General features: G+C 37.4%; 1 protein-coding gene across 1 annotated transcript in view; it reads left to right on the top strand.

Annotated features, from left to right (window-relative positions):
* The window catches only part of LEMD3 (LEM domain containing 3), a 66,052-nt gene that overhangs the window by 37,945 nt on the left and 16,082 nt on the right, over window positions 1–12,025 (top strand).

Here is a 12,025-nt window from a genome sequence, read left to right as displayed (position 1 = left end):
GTTATTTGATTTTGTTATTGAGGTAGGAGTCCTTTCTTTTGGATATGGTTTGGAAATATTGCCTCTCATTCCATAGGTTGTCTTTTCACTCTGTTGATTATTTCCTTTGTTTGCAGAAGCTGTTTATATTTAGTTTGATGCAGTTTCACTTGTCTGGGGTTTTTTTTGTTATTGTTGTTGCTGCTGTTACCTATGCTTTGGTGCCATTTCCAAAAAGTTATTGCCAAGACCAGTGTCATTAAGCTTTTCCTCTTAGAGTTTTATCTTTTCCTGTCTTACATTTAAGTCTCTAATCCATTTTAAGTTGATTTTTGTGTACAGTGTAAGATAAGGGTCCAATTTGATTCATTTGCATGAAGAAATCCAGTTATCTCAACACGATTTTTTGAAGAGACAGTCTTTTTCCCATTGTGTGTTCTTAGCACTCTTATTGAAGAGCAGTTGAAGATCAGTTGACTGTATTATGTGTGAGTTTGTTTCTCTCTTTTCTTCCATTGGTCTATATGTCTGTCTTCACTACAGTACTATACTCTTCTGAATACTATAGCTTTGTAGTATATTTTGAAGTCAAGAAATGTGAGGCCTCCACCTTTGGTCTCCTTGCTCAAAGTTGTTTTGGCTATTTGAGGTTCTTTGTGTCTCCATATAAATTTTAGGATTTTTTTTTCCTATTTCTGAGAAAATGCTGTTGGGATTTTGATAGGGATTGCATTGAATCTGTAGAACACTTTGGGTAACATGGGCATTTTAACAATGTTAGGCATTTTAATTCATGAACATGGGATGTCTTTCCATTTATTTGTGTCTTGAATTTCTGTGTATAAGTCTTTCACCTCCTTAGTAAAGTTTTTTCCTAAATGTGCTTTTTGATGCTATTATAAATAGGATTTTATTAATTTCCTTTTCTGATTCTTCATATTTAGTGTCTAGTAATGCAACTGTTTTTGTATGTTTTTTTTTTATCTTGCAACTTTGCTGAATTTGCTTCTTCTTATTGTATGAGTGGGAGAGAGAGAGTGTGTGTGTAATCTGCAGGGTATAAGATGTTATCTGTGAACAGAGATAATTTTTCCTCTTTCTTTCCAATTTGGGTGCCTTTTATTTCATTTTCTTACCTAATTGCTCTAACTAGGACTTCCAGTACTATGTATTGAATAGAAGTGACAACGCTGGACATCCTTAACCTGGCCTTGTCCCTGATCTCCAAGGAAAAATTTCAAGTTTTTCACTGATTGAGATAATTTGCTCCTATTCCTAGTTTGTTGAGTGTTTTCTTTTAAATATTTATTTATTTATTTAGAGAGAGAGAGACAGAGTGCATGGGGAAGCGTTGGGTGGTAGGAAAGAGAGGGAGAGAGAGAATCTTAAGCAGGCTCCATGTACAGTACAGAGACTGATGAGCTTGATCTTATGACTATGAGATCATGATCTGAGCCTGATCAAGAGTCGGATGCTTAACTGACTGTGCCACCCAAGCACCCCTTTATTGAGTGTTTTTAATCATGAAAAGGGATTGATTTTGTCAAATGCCTTTTCTGTGCCTGTTGAGATGATCATGTAATTTTTATCCTTCATTCTGTTCACGTGTATCACATTGACTGGTTTTTGTATTTTAGACCATCCTTGCATTCCAGGAATAAAACCTACGTGGTCATGGTGTATATTCCTCTTAATGTGCTGTTAAGAATAACGCTGACTGCATAAAATGAGTGCATAAAAGTGTTCCCTTCTTTTCGTTTTTTTTGTGAAGAATTTGAGAAGGGTTAGTGATGTTTGGTAGAAATCTCCAGCGAAGTCATGCAGTCCTGGGCTCTTGTTTGAGAGGTTTTTATTACTGATTCAGTGTCCTGTCCTAACTAATTATAAGTCTGGAGTTTCTGTTTCTTTATGATTCAGTCTTGGTAGGTTATATGTTTCTAGGCATTTGTACATTTTTTTTCTAGGTTGACTACTTTGTTAACAGTTGTTCATAGTAGTCTCTTGGGATCCTTTGTATTTCTATGACATCAGACTTAATATCTTCTCTTATTTCTGATTTTATTTGAGTTTTCTTTTTTTTATAAAAGTTTTTTTTTTTTTTTATTTCTAGGAGAGAGAGAGTGAGCAGGGGAGGGTCAGAGAGAGAGGGAGTCACAGACTGAAACAGGCTCTAGGCTCTGAGCTGGCAGTCAGCACAAAGCCCGACGCGGGTCTCGAACCCACGAACCACGAGATCATGACCTAAGCGAAAGTCGGACGCTTAACCGACTAAGCCACCTAGGCGCCCCTTTATAAAAGTTTTTAATATTTTTTAATTTATTTTTGAAACAGAGAGACAGAGCATGAGTGGGGTAGGGGGAGAGAGGGAGGGAAACACAGAATCTGAAACAGGCTCCAGGCTCTGAGCTGTCAGCACACAACCCGCCACGGGGCTCGAACTCACAAACCGCGAGATAATGACCGGAGCTGAAGTGGGATGCTTAACCAACTGAGCCACCGCAGTGCCCAAGTTTTCTTTTTCTTTAAAGGATTTGTCAGTTTTGCTGATCTTTAAAAAAAAAAACAAAAACAAAAAATACTTTTTTTTTCCTATTTTCTATTTTATTTATTTTTACTCTTTAATATTTCCTTTTGCTAACTTTGGGCTTAGTTTATTCCTTTTCTAGTTCCTTGAGGTTGTTTACTGAGGTCTTTCTTCTTTTTTATTGTAGTTGTTATATATCACTATAAACTTCTCTCTTAGTACCACTTTTGCTGTATCCCATAAAAAGCTGTTGGGCTTCTTGAATCTTAATATCCATTTCTTGCCCCAGATTTGGGAAGTTTGGGGTCATTATTTCTTCAAATAAGCTTTTTGCCCTTTTTTCTCTCCTCCTTTTGGGACTTCATAATGCCTGTATTGGTCTGAGTAGTGATGTTCCATTAAGACTTTTAAGCTTACTACATTCTTCATTGCTTTTTCTTTTTGTTCCTGTGACTGGATAATTGCAAATGATTTGTCTTCCAGTTCCTTGATTCTTTCTTTTGTTTTATTAAGTCTGCTGTTGAACCCATCTAGTGAGTTTTTCTCTCTTTCTTTTTAAAAAAAATTTTTTTAACGTTTATTTCTGAGAGAGAGAAACAGCGTGAGCAAAGGAGGGTCAGAGAGAAAGGGAGACACAGAATCTGAAACAGGCTCCAGGCTCTGAGGTAGCTGTGAGCACAGAGCGCAACGCGGGGCTCAAACCCACAAACTGTGAGATCATGACGTGAGCCGAAGTCGGACGCTCAACCAACTGAGTCACCCAAGCGCCCATAGTGAATTTTTCAATTCAGTTATTATGTTCTTCAGCTCCAAAATCTGTGCAGTTGTTTTTGATTTTTTTCCCCCTCTTGATATTCTCATTTTATTCATGTATTGTTTTCCTGGGTTTGTTGAGCGTCTTTATAACAGTTATTTTGAATTTTTTGTCAGGTAATTCATATATCTTTGCTCCATTAGGGTCAGTTTTTGAGAGATTTATTTTGTTCCTTTATTTGAGCCCAGTGTTGTTATTTCCTTCATGTGCTTCGTTATTGTATTGAGATCTATGCATTTAAATTTATTTTTATTTTTTAGAAAGAGCAAGAACACACATGAGTTGGGAAGAGGGGGAGAGAGAGTAAGAAAGAGAATCTTAAGTAGGCTTCACACTCAGCATGGAGCCTAATGAAGGGCTTGATCCCATGACCCTGGGATTATGACCTGAGCTGAAATTAAGAGTAGGACACTTAACTGACTGAGCCCCCCCAGGTTCCCCCAGGATCCATCCATTTGAAGACACAGCCGTATCTCCTAGTCTTTAGAGACTGCCTTCATGAAGGGGAAGACCTTCACCAGTGAGCTCAGATAGAGATTCTGAGGTCTTCTCAACCTTTTGTGTGGTATGTATCTTCTCTGGATTTTTGGGTTTAAATTCCCATCTAGAGAGGTTTTGCAGGTTTCTTTTTTCAGGAGCTTGTAATCTCTTGCTCCCTCTGGCGTCTGTTTGCTGTATTGTGGGGCCTCTGGAGCAGCAGCAAGCTGGCCAGCTCCTTTTTGTTCACAGCAGCCCCCAGGTGTTGACAGGATGTCAGGTGTCCTTGGTGTGCTGCTACAGGTGCTACAGAAACCGGTTCCTTTGGCAGCTTCCTGAGAACCTGGAACATTGGAGTCCTGCTCCAACTCTTTCTTTCCTCAGGGGGAAGCCAGGAATTTGGGGTTTTCTCCCACTCAGTCTCCACTGAGCTGTGGAGAAGGACAATGGTGAGTGAGCAGGTGCTAGCTAGTTCATAGCATGGCCTTTGTTCTCAGCTGCCTCCCACCTGGTGCTTTTACCTGTCAGTGCTCAGGTTCAGGCAAAACAGAAACCAGCCGTCGAAAAGTCTGAACATTAGAGATGTCTAATGTTCTTGCCTTCCCCTCTTCAAGGAAAGCCAGGGGTTGGAATTTTCCTCTGGTCGTATCACGTTGTGCCATGGGCCGGGGCTCTGGTGAGTGCTACCCGTTTTCCTACTGGCTTCCCTGCTGCGAGTTTCACACTTGTTTGGTGGAGTATGAGCCTCAACTGGTTTCTGGATTTCTTACAAAGGGAATTGGTCTTTTTGTTGTTGAATTTTTGTCTCCGTGGGGAAAGAATGGTTTGGGGCTTCCTGTTTTGTCTTGCTGATGTCACTGTGCTCTCTCTCTGTCTCTCTCTCTTTTTTAACTTAGAATATAGTATAGTTTAATTTAGAATATAGTATAGCTCTAAAGTTTTCAGCAAGGTTGTGGTAAGTTTCCCATGATATACTTATTAAAAAAGAAATGTGGGGGTGCCTCGGTGGCTCAGTTGGTTAAGTGTCCAACTTTGGCTCAGGTCATGATCTCACAGTTCGTGAGTTTGAGCCCCACGTCGGGCTCTGTGCTGACAGCTCAGAACCTGGAGCCTGCTTTGGATTCTGTCTCCCCCTTTCTCTGCCCCTCCTCTGCTCGTGCTCTGTCTCTCCCTCTCTCAAAAATAAATTATAAACATTAAAAAAATTTTAAAAAACAGAAAAATGTGGACTACCTTTAGCTTAATTCATGACTTATATGTAGATACCCAAGAGGTGTTAAGATAATACGATCTGTTGGAGATGAGGTGTGGATTCACATTCTGGTACTGCCAGTACCTGTGTGTCCTGGTAAAGTCCCTTTGCTTTTCTGTACCTGTTTCTTAGTTTGAAAGTGGGGCTGTTATTAATTCCTATAAGAGTTTTTGGGTAGATTGAGTATACAATATGTAGTCGGTGCCTGATGGTATAGTAGTTCCCAGTAAATTTTGTTTCTTTTTCTGTGTTTCTTAACTAACTAAATCTGGGTCACTCTGGAGGGAGGTTTCTAAAAACATGTTACAGAATTTGCCTCTCAACCTACCTTGTTCTCTTCTTCATTTTCAATTTTGACCTACATAGGAACACTGATGACAGACAAATTTGTGCAGAGTGTAATAAATAGCTCATAGATTAGATAGCTAAAGAATCAGGAGCTTAAGGAATCAAAGATCTTAAATTAGGAAGAGCTATGATTATGGGACTGTGTCTTAGGGATAGAAGAATTGCTAAATGGATTGTGGGGGCAGGAGCAAAGAAGGGATTGCATAGAGTAGGCTATAGGGACATAGAATAAAATATTCCTGGAAGAGGGTATAGCATGTGGGGATTCAGAGCAAGCAAGTAATTCTTTAGGAGATAGTTGAAGGTGTTTTACATCTAGCAATGGGAAAAATTGATCCCAGCCTTTGCTTCCTTCCTGCTTTCTCTTTCTCTTTTTTTCCTCTCGTTTTTTCTTAGTTAAATCTCTTAGAGAGGTAATGACACAGGTGTTATGATTGGTCATAAATGCCTAGAACCAGATTAATTTACATTTCAGGAGAATCCTGAGACTCTTAAAAGCTCCTGAATACTCTCTTTGAGGGGATAGGGCTTGATTAGTAGTTATGCTGGAGCTGAGGAAGAGGCAGGGGTTGATCTGGAAGCATCATTAAGCACCTTCCTCTGCTCGCCCCCATTTGATTGTAGCTGTGGGTCAACAATAAGAGAAAGTAAAAAGAAGGGACACAGAGGCAGGGTTGGAACAAGTTGGAATCTAAGCCAGGCAGCAGTCGGGTATGAGAGATTACTTATGTTAAAGACTGGCAGCAGAGGAATTACTGGATGTACCCATGCATGAGTTGAGTTGAGAGCTGCCTGTATTGAGTTTAAAAAAATTGAGATTAATGAACTCCAGTCTTAAAAGATTTTTGTATCTTTTCCCTGGAATTATTTTATGTTTAGATTGGCTTTTGCCTTTTTTTTTTCTTCTAGTAGAATTTCTAGTGTACATTTTTACAAAAGATTTTGAATTCGTTCCAGCCTTAATTAGTTCAGTGCTGTTACTTTGTGTTTTCAAATGCTGTGAAACCTGGTATGCTATGTCACCACCAAGGATGGAGTTTGGATTGCTACTTCAGAAGAAGAGCAGTAAACAGGAACTCCTCTGCCCCCCACCCCAAATAAAATGTTAAGGTCTAGATAAACGCTTTTAAGTGCTACTTGTAATACTTTTTTGTTTCAATATAACATTAACCCATGCTCATGATGTAACTGATGGGAAAAAAAGGAGAAGAACATTTCAAATTCACCACTTAAGGTTAACCACTCATTTTTGGTTTGTTTTTCTCTATTCTTATGTTTTCTTTCATAAAATTAGTGTCACTATAAATTTTATTTTATTAAAAATATTTTTAGTGTTTATTTTTGCGAGAGAGAGACATACAGACAGGCAGAGTGCAAGTCTGGGAGGGGCAGAGCGAAAGGGAGACACAGAATCAGAAGCAGGCTCCAGGCTCGGAGCTGTCAGCGCAGAGCCTGACACACGGCTCAAACCCACGAACCAGGAAATCATGACGTGAGCCAAAGTTGGACACTCAACTGACAGAGCCACCCAGGCACCCCTCACTATACATTTTATATGTATTTTATATTACAAATGTTTATATATTTTTTCCTTAAAATCACTATGGGCATTTTCTCATCCTTGTTCAAGTTTTTGAAAACTGTTTCTTTTTGTCACTGGGTAATATTTCTTTACATGATTGTACTGCATTGTGGTTTTTCAGTATTATGAAAGCACTGTAATCTTTGCATATAGTATTTGATTTTCTAATTGTTTCCTTGGGAAATAGTCCTAGAAAGGAAACTACTTGCTAAGGAGTGTGAGTTTTTGTTAATGCTTTTGATATATGTTGCCAAATTACTTTCTAATTTGGAGTGACTATTTTAGCACAGTCTGGTTAAACTTGGTGATTTTATTTTATTTTACCCAAGTTCTAACATAAATATGGAAGACCCTCACTACAAAGCTGATATCAAAAATCATGATCATAATACCTATACTGTAGGCTTTCTGCTTATGGAGAGAGAGAGAGAGGGAGAGATCTGTTTTACATTTCATGTATTTGTACTATAGCTTCATGAGCAACACAAGTTTTTGTATTCAGGAGCAAGTGGGCCAAAGGATGCATAGAAATCCTATGAGTGTAAGCTGATTTTCCCCCAACTGCCAGGGCATTTTAAGCACAATATTAGTAAATGTTTGGTAGAGTATAAAATGAATGAATGAATAAGTACGCCTCAGTAAAATTTTTTTTCTTGAATTTGATTGTTCGCATTGCATCCTTATTTTATTTCTCCTACTTTCTCTTTCAAAGGATTTGTAAATAAACCTAACAATTAATTTAAATAATTTAGACACTGCTTTTCTAACTCCCCCAGTGTTTTTCTTGAGTTTTTTATTAATCATTTTTGAGGATGAAGGATTGTTTTGATTTTTGAAAAGTTAAGAGGTCCCTCTGGTGGAACGTTTAGGAAATACAAAGCATTATATATTTTCATGAAGGGACCGACTTGTTCAACGGTGGGAGCTTAGTATGATAACTTTCTGACTGAATGATGTAATGAATCGTGGTTCATTTTGTAGTTCATTTTCAAAATGTTTTTAAACTTCAGCACAATGAATATGTTTAAGATTTGTGAGGAAAATGGGGCACCTGGGTGGCTGTCTGTTAAGCACTGGCTTTGGCTCAGGTCATGATCTCGCAGATTATGAGTTCAAGCCCCGTGTCAGGCTCTGTGCTGACAGCTCAGAGCCTAGAGCCTGCTTCGGATTCTGTGTCTCCCTCTCTCTCTGCTCTTCCCCCACTCATGCTCTGTCTCTCTCGCTCAAAAATAATAAACGTTAAAAAAAATTAAAAGGTTTTTGAGGAAAATAGTAAGAAAGAAAATAACTGCAAATGGTGCCCAATTATGAGGCTGGGTAGACTTTTATGGCTTATCTTAGAGTGCTAATCTCTGGTCAATATATTTCTGGGGAAAAATAAGTGCTCTGAGAATGGAATGATGGATAAGTTTCTTAATTATAATTAATCAAGTACAGTTTATCCTGGGACTTTGTTAGTACCTCTGACTTTACAGTGACCCAGCAAGGTAGGTGGTATCAAACCCACTTCATAAAGAAACTAAAGCTCAGAGGGGTTTAATGATTACATCATCCAGCTATTAAGTAGTGGAGCTGGGAATAGAATCAAAGTGCTTGGCCTTCTCACTGTAATGTTCTGCCTTTTAGGTGGAAGGACTGGGTTCAAAACCACTAGGAAGAGACTTGGGCAAGAGACTGACCCTAAATAAGGGTTAAGATCTGAAGAAGTGATCAAAATAGATACATTGGCACAGATGACCTACTTTCTCTTGTCTCTGCCTAGGGTTATACATATAGCTAGTCAGTAGTAGAGTCATGATCTGATCCCAGACCTGCTTGATTTTAAGGACCATGTTCTCTCTGGTATTCCTTGAGGTGAATCATCAAGAGTTAAATCATATTTACTCTTGTTTTGATTTCTGTGGGTCCTATTTTAATTAATTTAAAGGGTAACATATATAGCATATGTCATGTCACAATTAACCAGAATATTCACTAACTGGGAAGCCATAATAAGTTATTAGTATCATGTAAATTAATCCGTTTTGGGAGCTATCCAATAGGTTTTTAATCATTACTTGACTTCTCCCTGTATCAGCATCTCTCCCTCCTTACTAATGCTTTGTAGCTTTATTTAATGAGCTGAGCCTTTTACATGAAACAGTATTATTTCTATACTTTGCAACTGTAATCTAATTGCTGTGGGTTTTTTATAAAAATACACGTTTGCCAATTACTTTGAAAATAAGGCAAATTTGGAATTGGGAGTCATGTGTGTGTGCTCACACACTGTATGTTAAAATAGATTTGTTAAAGATTTGGGAAAGTATGCTTTGAATTTCAAAAAATTTAAATGAAGCAGTCAGCAGTATGTTGACTGAGCTATTGCTTGTAAGTAGAGAGTAATAATAGTAATTGACCTGCTTTGAATATGACAAACTTAGTTTTCTCCTGATTTGTGTCATCAGTGATTAAAAAATAGGCATTTTAGGATACAGGTATGCTTCACCTGAATGGTTGGCACACTGTCGCCTGGGGACCTGTTTCTGTATGGCCGCCTCGTTGTGGTTATACAGCATTTTTTAAAGGTTGCTTAGAATGTATGTGACAGAGACCAGACATGTATATAGTTACAATACTTGAAATATTTACTCTTTGGTCCTTTACAGAAAAGGTTGGCCTACCCCTTCCTTATAGCTTTTTAGGTTGCTACAAAAAATGAATAATAAAATATTTTCTACTCTTAAAATCAGGAAGATACCTTAGTGTTAGCCTGAACTGTTTAATTGGCATAAGCCAGGAAAAAAACCTTATCTTTTACTTCTTCAAAAATTCTACTTTATAATACTATAGAACTCTGTAGGGGCGCCTGGGTGGCTTAGTTGGTTAAGCGTCCGACTTTCGCTTAGGTCATGATCTCGTGGTTCGTGGGTTGCAGCTCCGCGTCGGGCTCTGTGCTGACTGCCAGCTCAGAGCCTGGAGCCTGTTTCAGTCTGTGACTCCCTCTCTCTCTGACCCTCCCCTGCTCACGCTCTCTCTCTCTCTCTCTCCTAGAAATAAATAAAAAACATTTAAAAAAAAAAAAAAAAGAACTCTGTATACTGTGTTAGAATGTCTGTGGAAGTAATGGCCTGTTTCAGACCTTAATATTCTATTACATCTTTAATAAGATTTTAAATAAATCATCACTTGTTTTTCAAAAATGTGTATTCATAAAGAGAATGGTTCTCCTGTATTTCAGATAGTAAGTAGATATTAAATGGTATTAACATGGGAAAGTAAAACAAAGTGGGAAAATATCAACAGATACCCTTTCTTACCCTTATTATTTTATAACTAAAAGTTTTAAGCTCTTTGTTCCTACACATAATTAGTTTACTAGAGTAGGTGTTCTTGTTAATTTGAACCATTATGGACATTTTTAAGGATAATTAATGAAGACAGTAATGCTATTTATAGTATCTTCAGCCTTCTAAAATTTTTATATTTAAAATATACAACTAATAAACTTGGAAGCTTATTTGTTTTTACATAATTTGAAACTTAAATGTATAGTCTAGCCTTCAGAGTTCTGTGTAATGCAAAAATGTCATTGTATCTTGCATATTGTTGTAATATAAGCTGAAGAACATATATAAATACAGGTAAATACAAAATGTATATTTCACTGATTTTTAAAAATACCCATGTCTTAGGATTTCATTTATATGTGGAATCTAAAAAATGAATGAACAAATAAAACAGAAACAGACCCTTAATAGAGAATAAACTGGTGGTTGTTAGATGGGAGGCAGGTAGGAGGATGGGCAGAATGAGTGAAGGAGTGTGGGAGATTCAGGCTTCCAGTTATGAAATGAATAAGTTATAGGGATGAGGTGTACAGCGTAGGGGATATAGTCTGTGGTATTATATGGTGACATATGGTAGCTTCACTTGTAGTGAGCATAGCATAAACTATTGGGACCACATCAAAATAAAAACTTCTGCAGAGTGAAGGAAACAATGAACAAAACTACAAGGAATCCTACAGAATGGGAGAATATATTTGCAAAGGATATATCTGATAAAGGATTAGTATCTAAAATATATAAATAACATATAAGACTCAACACCCAAAACCCAAATAATTCAGTTAAAAAATGGGCAGAAGACATGAACATTTTTCCAAGAAGACATCCAGATGACCAACAGACACATGAAAAATGCTCCGCATCACTCATGATCAGAAAAATAACATATCAAAACTATAATGAAATATCCCCTTAAACCTGTCAGAATGGCTCAAATCAACAACACAAGAAACAGGTGTTGGTGAGGATGTGTAGAATCCCTTTGCATTGTTGGTGGAAATGCAAACTGGTGTAGCCACTGTGAAAAACAGTATGGAGGTTCTTCAAAAAGTTAAAAATAGAACTACCCTATAATACAGCAGTCTCACTACTGTGTATTTACCCAAAGAATACAGAAACCTAATTCAGAGGTATACATGCTAGGCATGTGTTTATAGCAGCATTATTTACAATAGCCAAATTATGGAAACAGCCTGTATCCATTGATTGATAACTAGATAAAGAAAATGGGATATACACACACACAGATGTGTGTGTGTGTGTGTGTGTGTGTGTGTGTATGTGTATGTGTATATAATGGAATATTAATCATTAAAAATAATGAAATCTTGCCATTGCAACAACATGATGGATGTAGAGTTATATATAATGCTAAATAATGCTAAATGAAATAAGTTTGTTACAAGTACCATATGATTTCACTCATGTGGAATTTAAGAAACAAAACAAATGAACAAAGGGGAGTATAAAAGACAAACCAAGAAACAAACACTTAACTATAGAGAACAAATTGATGGTTACCAGAAGGGAGGTGGAGGGGGATGATGGGTGAAATAGGTCATGGGGATTAAGGAGTGCGCTTGTGATGAGCACTGGGTAATGTATGGAAATTTGAATCCCTATATTGTACACCTGAAACTAATATTATACTGTATGTTAACTAACTGTATTTAAAATAAAAACCTAAACTTCTATTCATTACAATGAGTGCAATGTCTCC

This window comes from Crocuta crocuta, unplaced genomic scaffold (assembly GCF_008692635.1).
Source record: "Crocuta crocuta isolate KB4526 unplaced genomic scaffold, BGI_CrCroc_1.0 scaffold97, whole genome shotgun sequence".
Taxonomy (NCBI): Eukaryota; Metazoa; Chordata; class Mammalia; order Carnivora; family Hyaenidae; genus Crocuta; species Crocuta crocuta.
Note: the sequence above shows the minus strand (reverse complement) of the source record. Positions and strands in the feature narration are given on the sequence as shown.